General features: G+C 38.9%; 1 long non-coding RNA gene across 1 annotated transcript; it reads right to left on the minus strand.

Moving 5' to 3' along the window:
- Positions 1 to 8,854: 8,854 nt before the first annotated feature.
- Positions 8,855 to 9,820, minus strand: LOC124870985. The gene is made up of 3 exons (XR_007038918.1): positions 9,763 to 9,820; positions 9,232 to 9,357; positions 8,855 to 9,052 (listed from the first exon to the last, which is right to left on the minus strand). It is a non-coding gene; the product is annotated as an uncharacterized LOC124870985 (long non-coding RNA).
- Between the last annotated feature and the right edge of the window lie 3,022 nt (positions 9,821 to 12,842).

The raw sequence follows: 12,842 nt of genomic DNA on the forward strand, positions 1-12,842 counted from the left end.
GCTAGATAACTAAATAAAAATGGAAGTCAATGCGAAGTCCCCATAAGGATAGAAAAACCCAAGCTGTGTGTGTCTGTGTATTTAGAGTGAGGTTCTGTGAAGTTATCATGAGTAATAGTTGTTTTAATCAGTAAAATGACGGTTGAGGGTGAAGGTGACAACAGTTGTATGGGTTCGTCCTGCCTTGCCTGCTGATGGCGGTCAGAGGGCCCGGTGGCGCCGATTGTATGTCAGCCCCGCTTCTTTACCGATGTAAAGTCCAACAGTTAGCTCCATCTTAACGGGGCTGAAATGGACTGATGAGTTGCATATTATCTTAAACTTAACTAAAGTAACTCCAGAAAGGAACAACAGCGTCAATCAATCAGTCATTGCATGCGTCTTCTTAGTATTAAACAATAAACAAGGCCACATGCATTTCTTCCATAAACGTCCCTGTTAAACTAAAGCTCAGATTAGACCTCTGTGTGAATATTCCCAAGATGAAGAGATGTTTTTACAGTTCATTGTTTTTTAACAATCAGGATGCTTAGTGAGTTGCCTTTGCAGTTTAATGTTTGTTTTGCCTAAAGCTCTCCACTTGTGACTGAATATGAGAGGAAGCACAGTATTGCCAAGTGTGAACAGGTCTTACTGGTTAGCCTGGCCATAAGGTGCTCACCTGTATCCCAAAAAAGCTACACAATTTTTAATCTAATAAACCTTCAACTTATAAACAAAAGAAAAATGTATCCCTATTGTCACCTTTTACATCCAGGAGCAGAATTTGTCACGAGTCATGCAGCTCATTCAACCCAAAGGAATAAACAGGTTAGACATTCCTAGCTCGTTTAAATCCTAAATGCACACAACTTTTACACAGGTTACGCATATAAAAGCACAGCCACTCCTTGAAAGAGTTCATCATTACCACAGCTCCAGTGACTCAGTGTGCTGCAGGTTTTAGTCTTTATTCTCCTCTGCAGATAAGTGGATTCCAGCAGAAAATTGTAAATGAAACCATCAAAGATTCTTGTGATGTTCAGTCTTCATTGTGGATACGTTTAGTGTGCAGTCATGATGAACTCAAGCAGACCTTTATTCATTTTCATAACCTGTTAAAGTTCATAAGAGACAAACATTAACTTGAAATGAGGCTTGTTTATGCTGAAGTAACTTTATCCAACAGGGGTGTGTCAGACAAGCCCTGTGTAACAAACCTGATGTATGCTACAGGGTTATGAAACTGGAAATCAATCTTATTCGGATTTTAAAGAAGATTTAAAATCTTGACTAAAAGCTGTGATTTGACGAAGTTAGGAAGGCTTGGAAGGGGTACTTTCTTGGATCTACTATTCCTCACACAAGAACATCACAAGTCACAACTAGAAGTAAAGTTATCCCACAATAAAAAATAAATAAAAACCAATTTTAGGTTGTATCCAGCATCTCATTCTTTTAGCCATGGGCCATGTTTCATGACCACAGACGAGGGTTCGATCATAGGTGGACCTGTAAATTCAAACCATTGACATTCGACTAAGCTTCATCTGCACCATTACAGACAGGAGCAATGACCTCATTTTTGCAGACGAAGGCCTAATCCTCCTCCATCTCCTGCTCCATCCAGCCATCATTCCTTAACAAGACACCAAGATACTTTAATGCCATTTGATGTAGAAACTCACTCTAGATCCAGAGGGATTATTCCACCCATTTTCATTTTGACAACCATGGCCTCAGATGTGGAGGAACTGACTCATCTCTGCCTGTTGTCATTTGGCTGAAAACTGCTCCGGTGTACGCAGCAGGTCATGGGTTAAATACACCAAAAGAACCATAAAATCAAAGATGCCCCGTTGTTCCCAAATCAGACACCTTCTCTCCATGACGACACCTCCTCTACACCTCGAGATACTGTCCATGAAACTGACAAGTTTCAATTTATCACATAAGCTCATGAGATGGTCACTGATCAAAACAAAGAGATCCTGATTTAGAGATGGGGACTCGAGTTTGGAAATCGTACTCGAGTTGCTCTTAAGTCGCACATACAGTGGCTTCAGACTAGACTTAGACTAGACTTCAGACTCGTGATTTTAAACTGGTGAACAATTTTTTTATTGTTTTTTTGTTGTGTTTCGTGTGACAGTATCTTTCTGTCTGATCGCCTGCCTGCTGTTTGTTATTATTTTCCTTATAAGTAGCGGTGACATAGAGCTATGTGACTATATGCTGGCACATTTGCAAACCATCACAATCGTAGTGGCGCCGGTGAGCACACCTGTTTTTGTCCCACTGTTCGTCATAACGTTTGGCTACAAAAACCTCACACAAGGAGCAAATAAAAAAGCAGCAAACTGCATCATCTACCTTAGATATCACAATGCAACAGCAGAAGTGTCATGACAGACCTTTACAACTATAAAGTGATTAGTATTTTCACTGCCGTGTCACTCAAATACTTGAGACTTGACTTGGACTTGCAAAAAAATTACGTGAACATCTCTGTCCTGAATACAAGCACGTGAAATTAGCTCTCTTTGTAGCAACTGGGCTCAGCTTTAGAGACAAGGAGAGAATCTCCACCATCCAGGAGGAGTTTAGAGTAGAGCTGCTGCGTTTTCCACATCTAAAGGAGTCACGAGGTGGTTCGTCTGATGAGGATGTCAGCCTCTGTTTAGAGGCTTTTCAGGCAATAGGAGAATTACCTGGCCTTGAAACACCTTGGGATCCTTGGAGAGAAGCTGGAGAGTGTCGCTAGGCTGTCTGGTTTTCCAGCTGTTACTTTTATGGCTTTTTAGTAAAAACAAGTTTTATCTGTGCATAAATCTGTAAATGTGATTATTTCCTAACAAAGTGACCCAAATGATTCAGAATTAACACACGTTTTTTATTAAAGCCGATCTTAAATGGACTGAGTCCAGAAAGTGTGAATCATTGTTTCCAGCATGATTTCAAAGGAAGATCACAAGAAGCAACAGAAAGCATGCTCTGCCCTGTGGGGAAACATCTGATGCTTATCTGAAGATACATCCTAAGCCTGGAACAGCGATGAGACAACATTTGAACTCTTTTCTTTATTAAAGAGCTACTTCTAGTGTATTTGGCAGCAGTCATGCAGGTGCTGATATGAGGGCAATGTGGGTGAAATATTTCCATGGTGGTGACACTAGATAACCCCAAACATTATTCTTTCTACAGGCACTGTTTGTGAAAATTCCCTTTTAATTTCTAAAACAACACTTCTTGAACCCTTACATTGACACGCACGACCAGGTTTTCACAAATTTACAACTGAAACTTTTATTCAAAGTGGCAGGGGTGGGGGTGGTGGTGCCTCACCTGTTATAAACATCCTCAAAGGCACAGACAGCTAACAGCACGTCGCTACAAACTCTTCAGCTACACAGAGGGCGAGGGTGTTTTCACCAACGGAAGATTGGACTTTTCTAGTCAAAATTTCAATTCATTTCAATTCAATTTATTTATATAGCGCCAATTCACAACACATGTTGTCTCAAGGCACTTCACAACAGTCAGGTTCATACAGTCCAATTAATTCTAACCATTGAACAGTGCAGTCGGAGTTAGTTATTTATTCAAATTGGATAAAAAATGTTTCTATCTAAGGAAACCCAGCAGATTGCATCCAGTCAATGACTTGCAGCATTCACTCCTCCTGGATGAGCATGTAGAGACAGTGGACAGTCACTGGCGTTGACTTTGCAGCAATCCCTCATACTGAGCATGCATGTAGCGACAGTGGAGAGGAAAAACTCCCTTTTAACAGGAAGAAACCTCCAGCAGAACCAGGCTCAGTTTGAGCGGCCATCTACCACGACCGGCTGGGGGTTTGAGAGAACAGAGCAGAGACACAAAAAGAACACAGAAGCACTGATCCAGGAGTACTTTCTATGGGAAGGAAAAGTAAATGTTAATGGATGTAGCTCCTTTAGTCGTTTCACCTAGAAAGAAAGAACAGATAAACTCTGAGCCAGTTTTCAAGTTTAGAGTCTGAAAGAGAGCACATATAATTAGTTACAGTAAAAGCTCAGTCAATTGCCATGTCTAGGAGAGAGAAAGGGTTAAACACTAAAAGACAGGGCCATGTGGATCATCGGTAGAGGGTGAGCATTAAGTTGTTGCCAGCAGAAGCTCGGACGATTCCCCTCTCCAGGAAGGTGTCACAGGTAGACACAGAGCCAGGCCAGATGTAGCTTCTAGGAAGAGAAAAAAAGAGAGAACAAGGTTAAAAGCTAAAATAACAGCAAATAATGCAAAATTGGAGAGTAGTGTGAGAATGTAGCGAAGAGGGTGAAAGTGGTTGTTATGTCCTCCAGCAGCCTAAGCCTATAGCAGCATAACTACACAGATAGTTTCAGTTCAGATTTAGTTAAACGGCACTTATTTACAACAATGTCGTCTCAAGGAACCTCACAAAGGATCCCACTGATGGTCATTGTTATACTAAAAACCACAAGGATTGGGATACCTCTCTGTGTCAGACTGATTATAACCATTGGAAAAGAGAAGGGGTCATACGGGTAGCAGAAATGGAGGGTGTGTTTGCACCTCAACCATAACTGAGCCGGTTTAGGCTAAACCTGACTCCCCCTTACTCCAACCAACAGGGAGGGAGGAAGGCTCCCTCCCTGATAACCTAAGCCACTCTAACAATAAGCTTTATCAAAAAGGAAAGTTTTAAGCCTAGCCTTAAAAGTAGACAGGGTGCCTCATGGACTAAAGCTGGGAGCTGGTTCCACAGGAGAGGAGCCTGATAACTAAAGGATCTGCCTCCCATTCTACTTCTAGAGACTCTAGGAACCACCAGTAAACCTCCAGTTTGAGAATGAAGTGCTCTGTTAGGAACATATGGAACCATCAGATCTCTGATGTATGATGGAGTTAGATCATTAAGGGCTTTATATGTGAGGAGGATAATTTTAAATTCTATTCTAAATTTAACAGGGAGCCAATGAAGGGAAGCTAAAATAGGAGAAATATGATCTCTCTTTTTAATTTTCATCAGAACTCTTGCTGCAGCATTTTGAATCAGCTGAAGGCTTTTAACTGCATTTTGTGGACATCCTGATAGTAAAGAATGACAATAGTCCATCCTTGAAGTAACAAATGCCTGGACTAGTTTTTCAGCGTCACTCCTGGACAGGATATTTCTAATTTTGGCAATGTTCCGGAGGTGAAAGAAGGAAATCCTGGAAACCTGTTTAATATGGGATTTAAATGACATGTCCTGGTCAAAAATAACACCAAGGTTTTTTACTTTATCACCGGAGGTCAATTTAATGCCAACCAGGTTAAGTGATTGACTAAGCAATTTCTTTTTTAAAGACTCCGGTCCAAAGACGACAACTTCTGTCTTGTCTGAATTTAGAAGTAAAAAATTTAAAGTCATCCACATTTTTATATCTTCAATACATGCTTGTAGTCTATCTAACTGGTTGGGCTCATCAGGATTTATGGATAAGTAAAGCTTAGTATCATCAGCGTAACAGTGAAAATGTATCCCTTGCTGCCTGATAATTTGACCTATTGGAAGCATATATATAGTAAAGAGAATTGGCCCAAGTACTGAACCCTGTGGTACTTCACAATTAACCCTGGAGTTTAAAGATGATTTATCATTTACATGAACAAACTGGAATCTGTCAGACAGATAAGATTTAAACCAGCCTAGCGCTGTTCCCCTGATCCCTACAGCATATTCCAGCCTTTTTAAAAGAATATTATGGTCGACTGTATCAAATGCAGCACTGAGATCTAACAGAACCAGAACAGACACAAGTCCATTATCTGAGGCCATAAGAATATCATTGGTGACTTTCAGCAGATATGTTTCAGTGCTATAATGAGCTCTGTAACCTGACTGAAACTCTTCAAACAGGTCATTGCTGTGTAAATGCTCACACATTTGATTAGCAACTATTTTCTCAAGACTTTTAGATAACAATGGAAGATTGGATATAGGTCTGTAAATTTTCAAGTCATCTCGATCAAGCAAAGGTTTCTTAAGTAAAGGTTTAATTACAACTACTTTAAAAGCTTGTGGTACATATCCATTTACTAAGGACAAATTAATCATATCTAAAATGGGGCTGGTAATCAGAGGGAACACTTCCTTAAATAATTTGGTTGGGATTGGGCCTAACATACAAGTTGAAGGTTTAGATGAAGCTAATATTTCTGATAACTCAGGAAACTTCACAGGATCAAAACAGTCCAAACACAAATCAGGTTCTGCAGTTATTTCCAATGTTGTCTCACTTGCTGAGGATGAAGTAATCATCTTCGAGAGTATGTCAAAGATTTTCTTTTTAATAGAATCAATTTTATTTAAGAAGAATCCCATAAAGTCATGGCTGCTAAAAGCTAAGGGAATGGATGGCTCAACAGAGCTATGACTCTGTGTAAGTTTAGCAACTGTACTAAAGAGAAACCTAGGATTATTCTTGTTCTCTTCTATTAATGTTGAGAAATAAGCTGTTCTAGCTTGGCGAAGTGTCTTTTTATACAACAGTAGGCTATTTTTACAGATTCAGTAGGAATCCTCTAGGTGTGTAGAGCACCATTGTCTCTCCAATTTTCTAACATTGTGCTTTAAAGTATGCAGCTCTGAATTAAACCAAGGAGCTAGCCTCCTATGAATGATTACCTTCTTTTTCAAGGGGGCTGCATTGTCTAATGCATCACGCAATGATGAAGAAATACTATGAACAAAAGAATCAATTTGTGAAGGGGCAGAAACAGAATTATTGCCCTCCATTGTGCTTTTCAGTGATAATGAGGAAATTAAAAGTGGAACAGATTCTTTAAAGGTTGTTACAGCATCGCCTGATAATGATCTACTATAATGACATTTTCTTTCAGGTGTGGAGTACTCAGTTAAATTAAACTCAAAGGTTATTAAGAAATGGTCAGACAGGATAGGGTTATGAGAGAATATTGTTATGTCTTTACACTCAATGCCATATGTCAGCACAAGGTCCAGAGAATGAAGACAAAGGTGGGTAGGTTTGTTAATGTTTTGAGCAAAGCCAATTGAGTCTAAGATAGCATTAAAGGCTATATTTAGGCTATCACTTTCAGCGTCAACATGAATGTTAAAATCCCCCACTATAATAACTTTATCTGTATTTAACACTAAATCAGATAAAAGGTCTGAAAACTGATCTAAAAATTGAGAGTAAGGGCCTGGTGGATGGTACAAAACAACAAACAGAAGTGGTTTTAGTGCTTTGCAATTTGGATGAGGAAAACTAAGGATTAAATATTCAAAAGAGTTGTAGCTATTGATTGGTCCGGGACTAATCAATAAATTGGACTGAAAGATGGTTGTTACTCCTCCTGCTCGCCCAGTATTTTAAGGAATGTGAAAATTTAAATAATTAGTAGGAATTGACTCATTTATAGTAACATAATCCTCTTGCTGCAGCCAGGTTTCTGTGAGGCAAAATAAATCAATCTGATTGTCACAAATCAGGTCACTAACTAGCAAAGTCTTTGAAGAGAGAGATCTTATGTTCAGTAAGCCATTTAATTGTTTTATTTTTCTTTTCGGTCTGAGTTGGATTTATTTTTATGAGATTTCCCTGATTTCCTCCTTTTAGATTATTTTTTAACCTATTCAATTTTGGCCATGGGCGAGACACTGTCTTAAGAGGGTAATGGGTGGGTAGCAGTACAGAAGCTGCAGAGAGGAGTGTTAAACTATGACCCTGCTTCCTGGTCTGAACCCTGTCAGAGTTTTGAGAACTAATAAATTTGGCCGTCTCTCCGGATCAGACCAGGTTTTCCCCAAAATGTTCGCCTGTTATCAACGTAGCCCACATCGAAATAGGAGGTTTTACAGAGAGAGGAAGACCAACTCCAGAGCTGAAACATCGGCTTCCAACAAGTGGGAGAAAGGTAACCTGCTCTTTTCAGCTGGAGTGGTCCACCTGAAAACAGTGTGGAGTCCACAGATTTGACTTGGCATTGAATGAGCAGCACAGACTGAACATTAGCGTTCACAATGCGAAGGTGAGGGAAAACAGGCAGATTTAAAAGATTGGATTAATGCAACCTGCTTCCATGGACTTCACAAACAAATAAAGGTAAGATCATAAACAATTTTCAGTTTCAATAAAAAAAACAAAAAGAAATCAGCAAAATTGAAAAAAAAAAAAAGATTAATCAATCAAATTTGACTCTAAATTAAACTTTATTTTTTTTCTTCCTATGGTATTGTTGAACAGTATGGAATTAAGTAAAGCATAATTAAAAGCTTTAACAAAATTAATGTTTTAATTTAGGTCTAAATTGAAATATAAACCTCTATTTTGTGTTCACATATTTGTACCCCAGAGGAGTTGATGCGGAACAGCTAAATAAGGTCATGGACTTCATACTGATCAATTTGCGTATCTGCCATATTTATTTCTAGCCGCGATTTTTTAGTCCAGGCTCAAGTGTGACTACGCTGAAAGAGGATAGGTTTGGTTCGGTTGTTGTGTGTATTAACCCACACAATTCATTAAACCTTCCCCCAGTATCAGAACCTCTTCAAAGTGTCTGATTAAAATGTATTTTTCATGGAAATGTTCCTAATTCAATGGGGAACGCGTGAAGCATTTCAAGGACAATTTCTTCAGCAACCTCCTCTATGGGAAGGAACTTGTGCCATCAGAAACTGAATTTGAATTGCTCAGACTGAATCTGTATTTGTGTAATTTGAAATTAAATGCATTGGCTTGAAAACGAATTTCACTAAACTGAAACTGAATATAATGGTTTAAAACTGAATTTGTTTGCTTTGAAAATTGCTTTGCTTTGTATTGAAAATTCAGTTTGATTACTTTCACTTTCAGGTCTGAAATTCAATTTCAATTCCAAAATTAATTTTTTTGTGTCACACATCCGGGTTCTTGAAGCCACAGATTAATCAAACACAGATTTACTGATTCACGGATGTCATTCACTGTTGCTGTGTCCAGATTCAGGACTGCATCCGATAACGTCCTGGATGAGGCGATGAATGCTGTCAAATCTCCAAGGTTTCAACAAATGCGTCCTTCTTTTCCCCAGATTTGAAGGATGGAAGTAGCAAAGGTGAGGAGAGAGAACAATTTTGAATAAAATTGGATATATTGCGCATTCTGTGAAACAACTGAACTTTTACAATGTTTTTAGACGAGAATGTAGTTGTGTAAACTTAAAACGTCTGATCAGTTTATCAAGATATCGCTTAATTACCCAAATGCGCCGATGTGTTCGTCCGCTGCCCCAGCAGCCGCTCTCCTCGCCAGATGTCCGGGTGGTTGAGGCGCGCCAAACCCCGAGAGAACAGCTGACACCCAGCACATTGTTTTCAAAATCCCGCTGGGTTTCCCCAATGGATGGAAGTTAAACAGATATAATTCAGTCAGATGAAATCTAATATTAATGTTTGGTTCATTTATAATAATAATAATTATTATTATTATTATGCGCTGCAGAAAAACTGATTCAAACTTTGTTCCTAAAGTTAACATGTTAGTGTTTAATTTGTCGAAAGCTTTACAAATAAATTAAACAAATGGTATTTGTCATCAATGTATTTTATCTAGTGTTAGATTTTTATATCTATAAACAAAAAATATTTTCAACATTTTAAATGGCAGAATAATGAACGAGATCATAAAACAGTAACATTTTAAAACGAAACAGCATTATAAGCCATCAGCAATATGTAAAAGGGTAAATAAAAACCGTGTAATCATTTATAGTAGAGACAGCATTATTAACCTTCAGGCTCCATTTGTTCGGCTTCATGCTAACACGGTTGCTAGGCAACAGAAGTTACGCTGAGGTAAGGGCAAGAGAAACGCAGACCGACGTAACACCGGCGACATACTATGCTAATCTGGCCTGTTTAGCTAATAGTTACAGGTAGCATAAGTGTAACTGTTTGACCATCGTTTGTTTACATGACGCTTCTTATAGATACTCATTTGACTTGGTGATTGACATCAAGTTGTTTATGGAAACGACGGACGCAGAAAAGCGGTAAGCTGCAAATAACACTAAAATGACAAAAAACTTTATTTTAGACATTAATTTATTGTGTGTTGATGTGACCTGGTCATTGTTCTGATAGCAGTAGCATTGTACCTTCTGCTTATGGTAGCGCTGTGTGCTGCTTTTAGCCCCTTGAGGACAGAACTGCGTATTTTAAATATTATTAAATAAAAGGTTTAGCATGTTTTTGCTGTTTTTTTTCTTGTTTCCGCAGCGCTAGATACTTGTTACCAAAATACAAAAACGGCCGAAGGGGTTAAAGTTGAGTGCTCTTTGACCTGGAGGTGGGCAGCATGTGAAGTGGCTCAATCGCATTTAAAGAGACGGTACCAAAACAATTTGCTCTCAGAAGCATATCAGAATAGGGGTAAAAGAGGAGCCTGTGGAGCTACTGTACAATAACAAGGAGTTCAGACCAAAGCATTGATGTTCCACTTTATATAGGCCACAACTGAGCGATTTAAGGGTGAAAAGAGAAAATTAAAAAGCGTTATATACCCCTTTTAAGTATTCAGGTGTTTGATATTATTGTTGTTATCATGTTTTGTACATTTATTTTAATTGTAAGTGCACAGTGGTTCTGTGGAGTACATCTCTTTCAAAGCTGTTTTGAAAGAGTGCAGCAGCCAATCTTTTGAATAAGCTATTTGCTCTACTACTGCACTTTGTTCACAAAGCAGATAGTTCTGACACACTGGTGCAAATACCCATCAAAGTCTGCAGTAATGGGCAATTTAAAATGTCAGGCTACAACAGTTCTGATCCAAAAATGACTTTGGTAAAGAAGTGATGAAAAGGATAGATATTTCACTTAATTGTAAAAGGCAATAGGGTGATTCATTCCTGATTTATCCGAAAATAAAAAGCTTTGACTGAAGTTAAAAGTGTATCAGTTTGTTTGTGTTCCCTTTTTCCAAGACCAGCAGTGCAGGCAGTCAATTATTGTCATTTTCTTCTTCTACATCAGAATTATAACCAACTTTCAGAATTTGCTAAGTGTTTCTTGCTAACTACTTGTCACAAACAGCTCTGGTCTTTAACAACACATTTGGGCTGTGATTTAAATTTAAAATTTAATTGTGGATAAGTTGTGGCAGCACTAAATTTGGACACATTTTGTTTAAAGAATTACTTTTCGGAGTAAGTAAACATGCAAACACCAGTTTTGATGTGGGTTGCATGCACAAAGTCCTGACTGGGCTTTGCTTATCTATGTTTTCTAATAGATGACCTCCTAAATAGATCAAGTTCATTAGCTACTGTTCCCCCTGAAATGTAGCTTGGTCTGGGAGATGCTCAGTCTGACACCTCTGGCTTCAGAGGTTGTTCTCTGGAGGGCCGCTGGAGGTTGGTGTGACCTCATCCTGAGATGTAGAGGTACCTATACATTGACTTTAATTTCATGACGTGTTAATGGTAATGTTTGTGTGTCGAAAGTCTTTGGGCTTTGAATAAGGCAATCAAATTTGCTATATGCACCTGTAAAACATGAGAAAAATTCTCCTTCTAAATGAAGGGTTCTTACAGTTTTATGGTTATGAACACAGAATGAAAAATAAAAAGGAAACTGTCGCCATGGAAACCCAGCAGTCTGTCTGCAGCCACAAGCGTTTCCTTTCTTTGTGGTTCCTTTTCGCCTCTCTACCCTCTCATCTCAGCAATAGTTGCTAATCGTCCATATTTCCTGTCGTTTCTGCTTTCACTCCTCCTTCCTGCCATCTCTTCCTGCTTGTTCTGTTTATTCAGGCCTCATCCATGTTCAGTGTTGTCCGTTTCCTGAATTAAACCCCAAAATGACTGTGTAACTTCAATCTGCATGAGGTGAACATAGCCAGCTATCATTTGGGGACATAATTTACCTGTTTAGTATGACTGAAAGCTTAATCTTTTCATCTTTGCTGCCTGAGCAGCCTCTTTTTGCCCGAGTGACTCTGAATCCTCCGTCTGTAGGTTTTTGCAGAGGTGTTACCTGGTGGGTCATTCAGGGTCACTAAGATACAATAGACTGTGTCAGGAGCTTACAGGGGCCCTGTAGACAGGCAGAAAAATGGACCCCAGCAGTGCTCCGCATTCAGTCTGTCCAGATAATAGATCCACCCATGGGGCTGGGGCCAGCCTGGCTATGAGGAGGGTCGAGGTACCAGCTCGTACCTCCCTGCTGGAGGTCTATAGAGCCTCAAGGAGGGTGGGAGTGCAGATAATCCAGGGAGGGATTTAGTACTGATGAATAAAATGCATTTTATTTTTATATTTTGCTTCTTGTACATTTGTTTGTGTATGAAATTTTTATGTAAACAGTTGAGGTTTCTGTTTTTCAGAGTAAACCACCTCTACAATTGAAATTTTTGGATGCTGTTTTATATCCTAACCCTGCTTTAAACATCAGCATCCTCCATGACCTGTCTGCTGTGTTACTTGGTCTTCATGATGCTGTTTGTTCCCTAATATTCTCTAAAACACCTCTGAGATCTTCACAGAGAAGCTGAATTTACACTGAGATGACTGCTGAGGTGACATCTGAAGATAACCTGTTGCACTGCATTTTACTTTCACGGTTATCAGCATGAAGGGGCTGAATCATATTGTATTATTTATTTTAGTTGCCTTTTAATGTTCAGCCAAGTTGCTTTGAAATATGAATACACTGCTGTATTGACAAATGTGACACGTTTACCATGTTTATTAATGTCCTATTTTCAACAAATACATTTTAAAAATTGTAAACTGATGCATGATGTCATCACCAAAACACTTACTCACTTAAAACACTCAGAAAACAAATTGAATATGCGAGTATGTTACATTAC

The sequence above is a fragment of the Girardinichthys multiradiatus genome, chromosome 7 (assembly GCF_021462225.1).
Source record: "Girardinichthys multiradiatus isolate DD_20200921_A chromosome 7, DD_fGirMul_XY1, whole genome shotgun sequence".
Taxonomy (NCBI): domain Eukaryota; kingdom Metazoa; phylum Chordata; class Actinopteri; order Cyprinodontiformes; family Goodeidae; genus Girardinichthys; species Girardinichthys multiradiatus.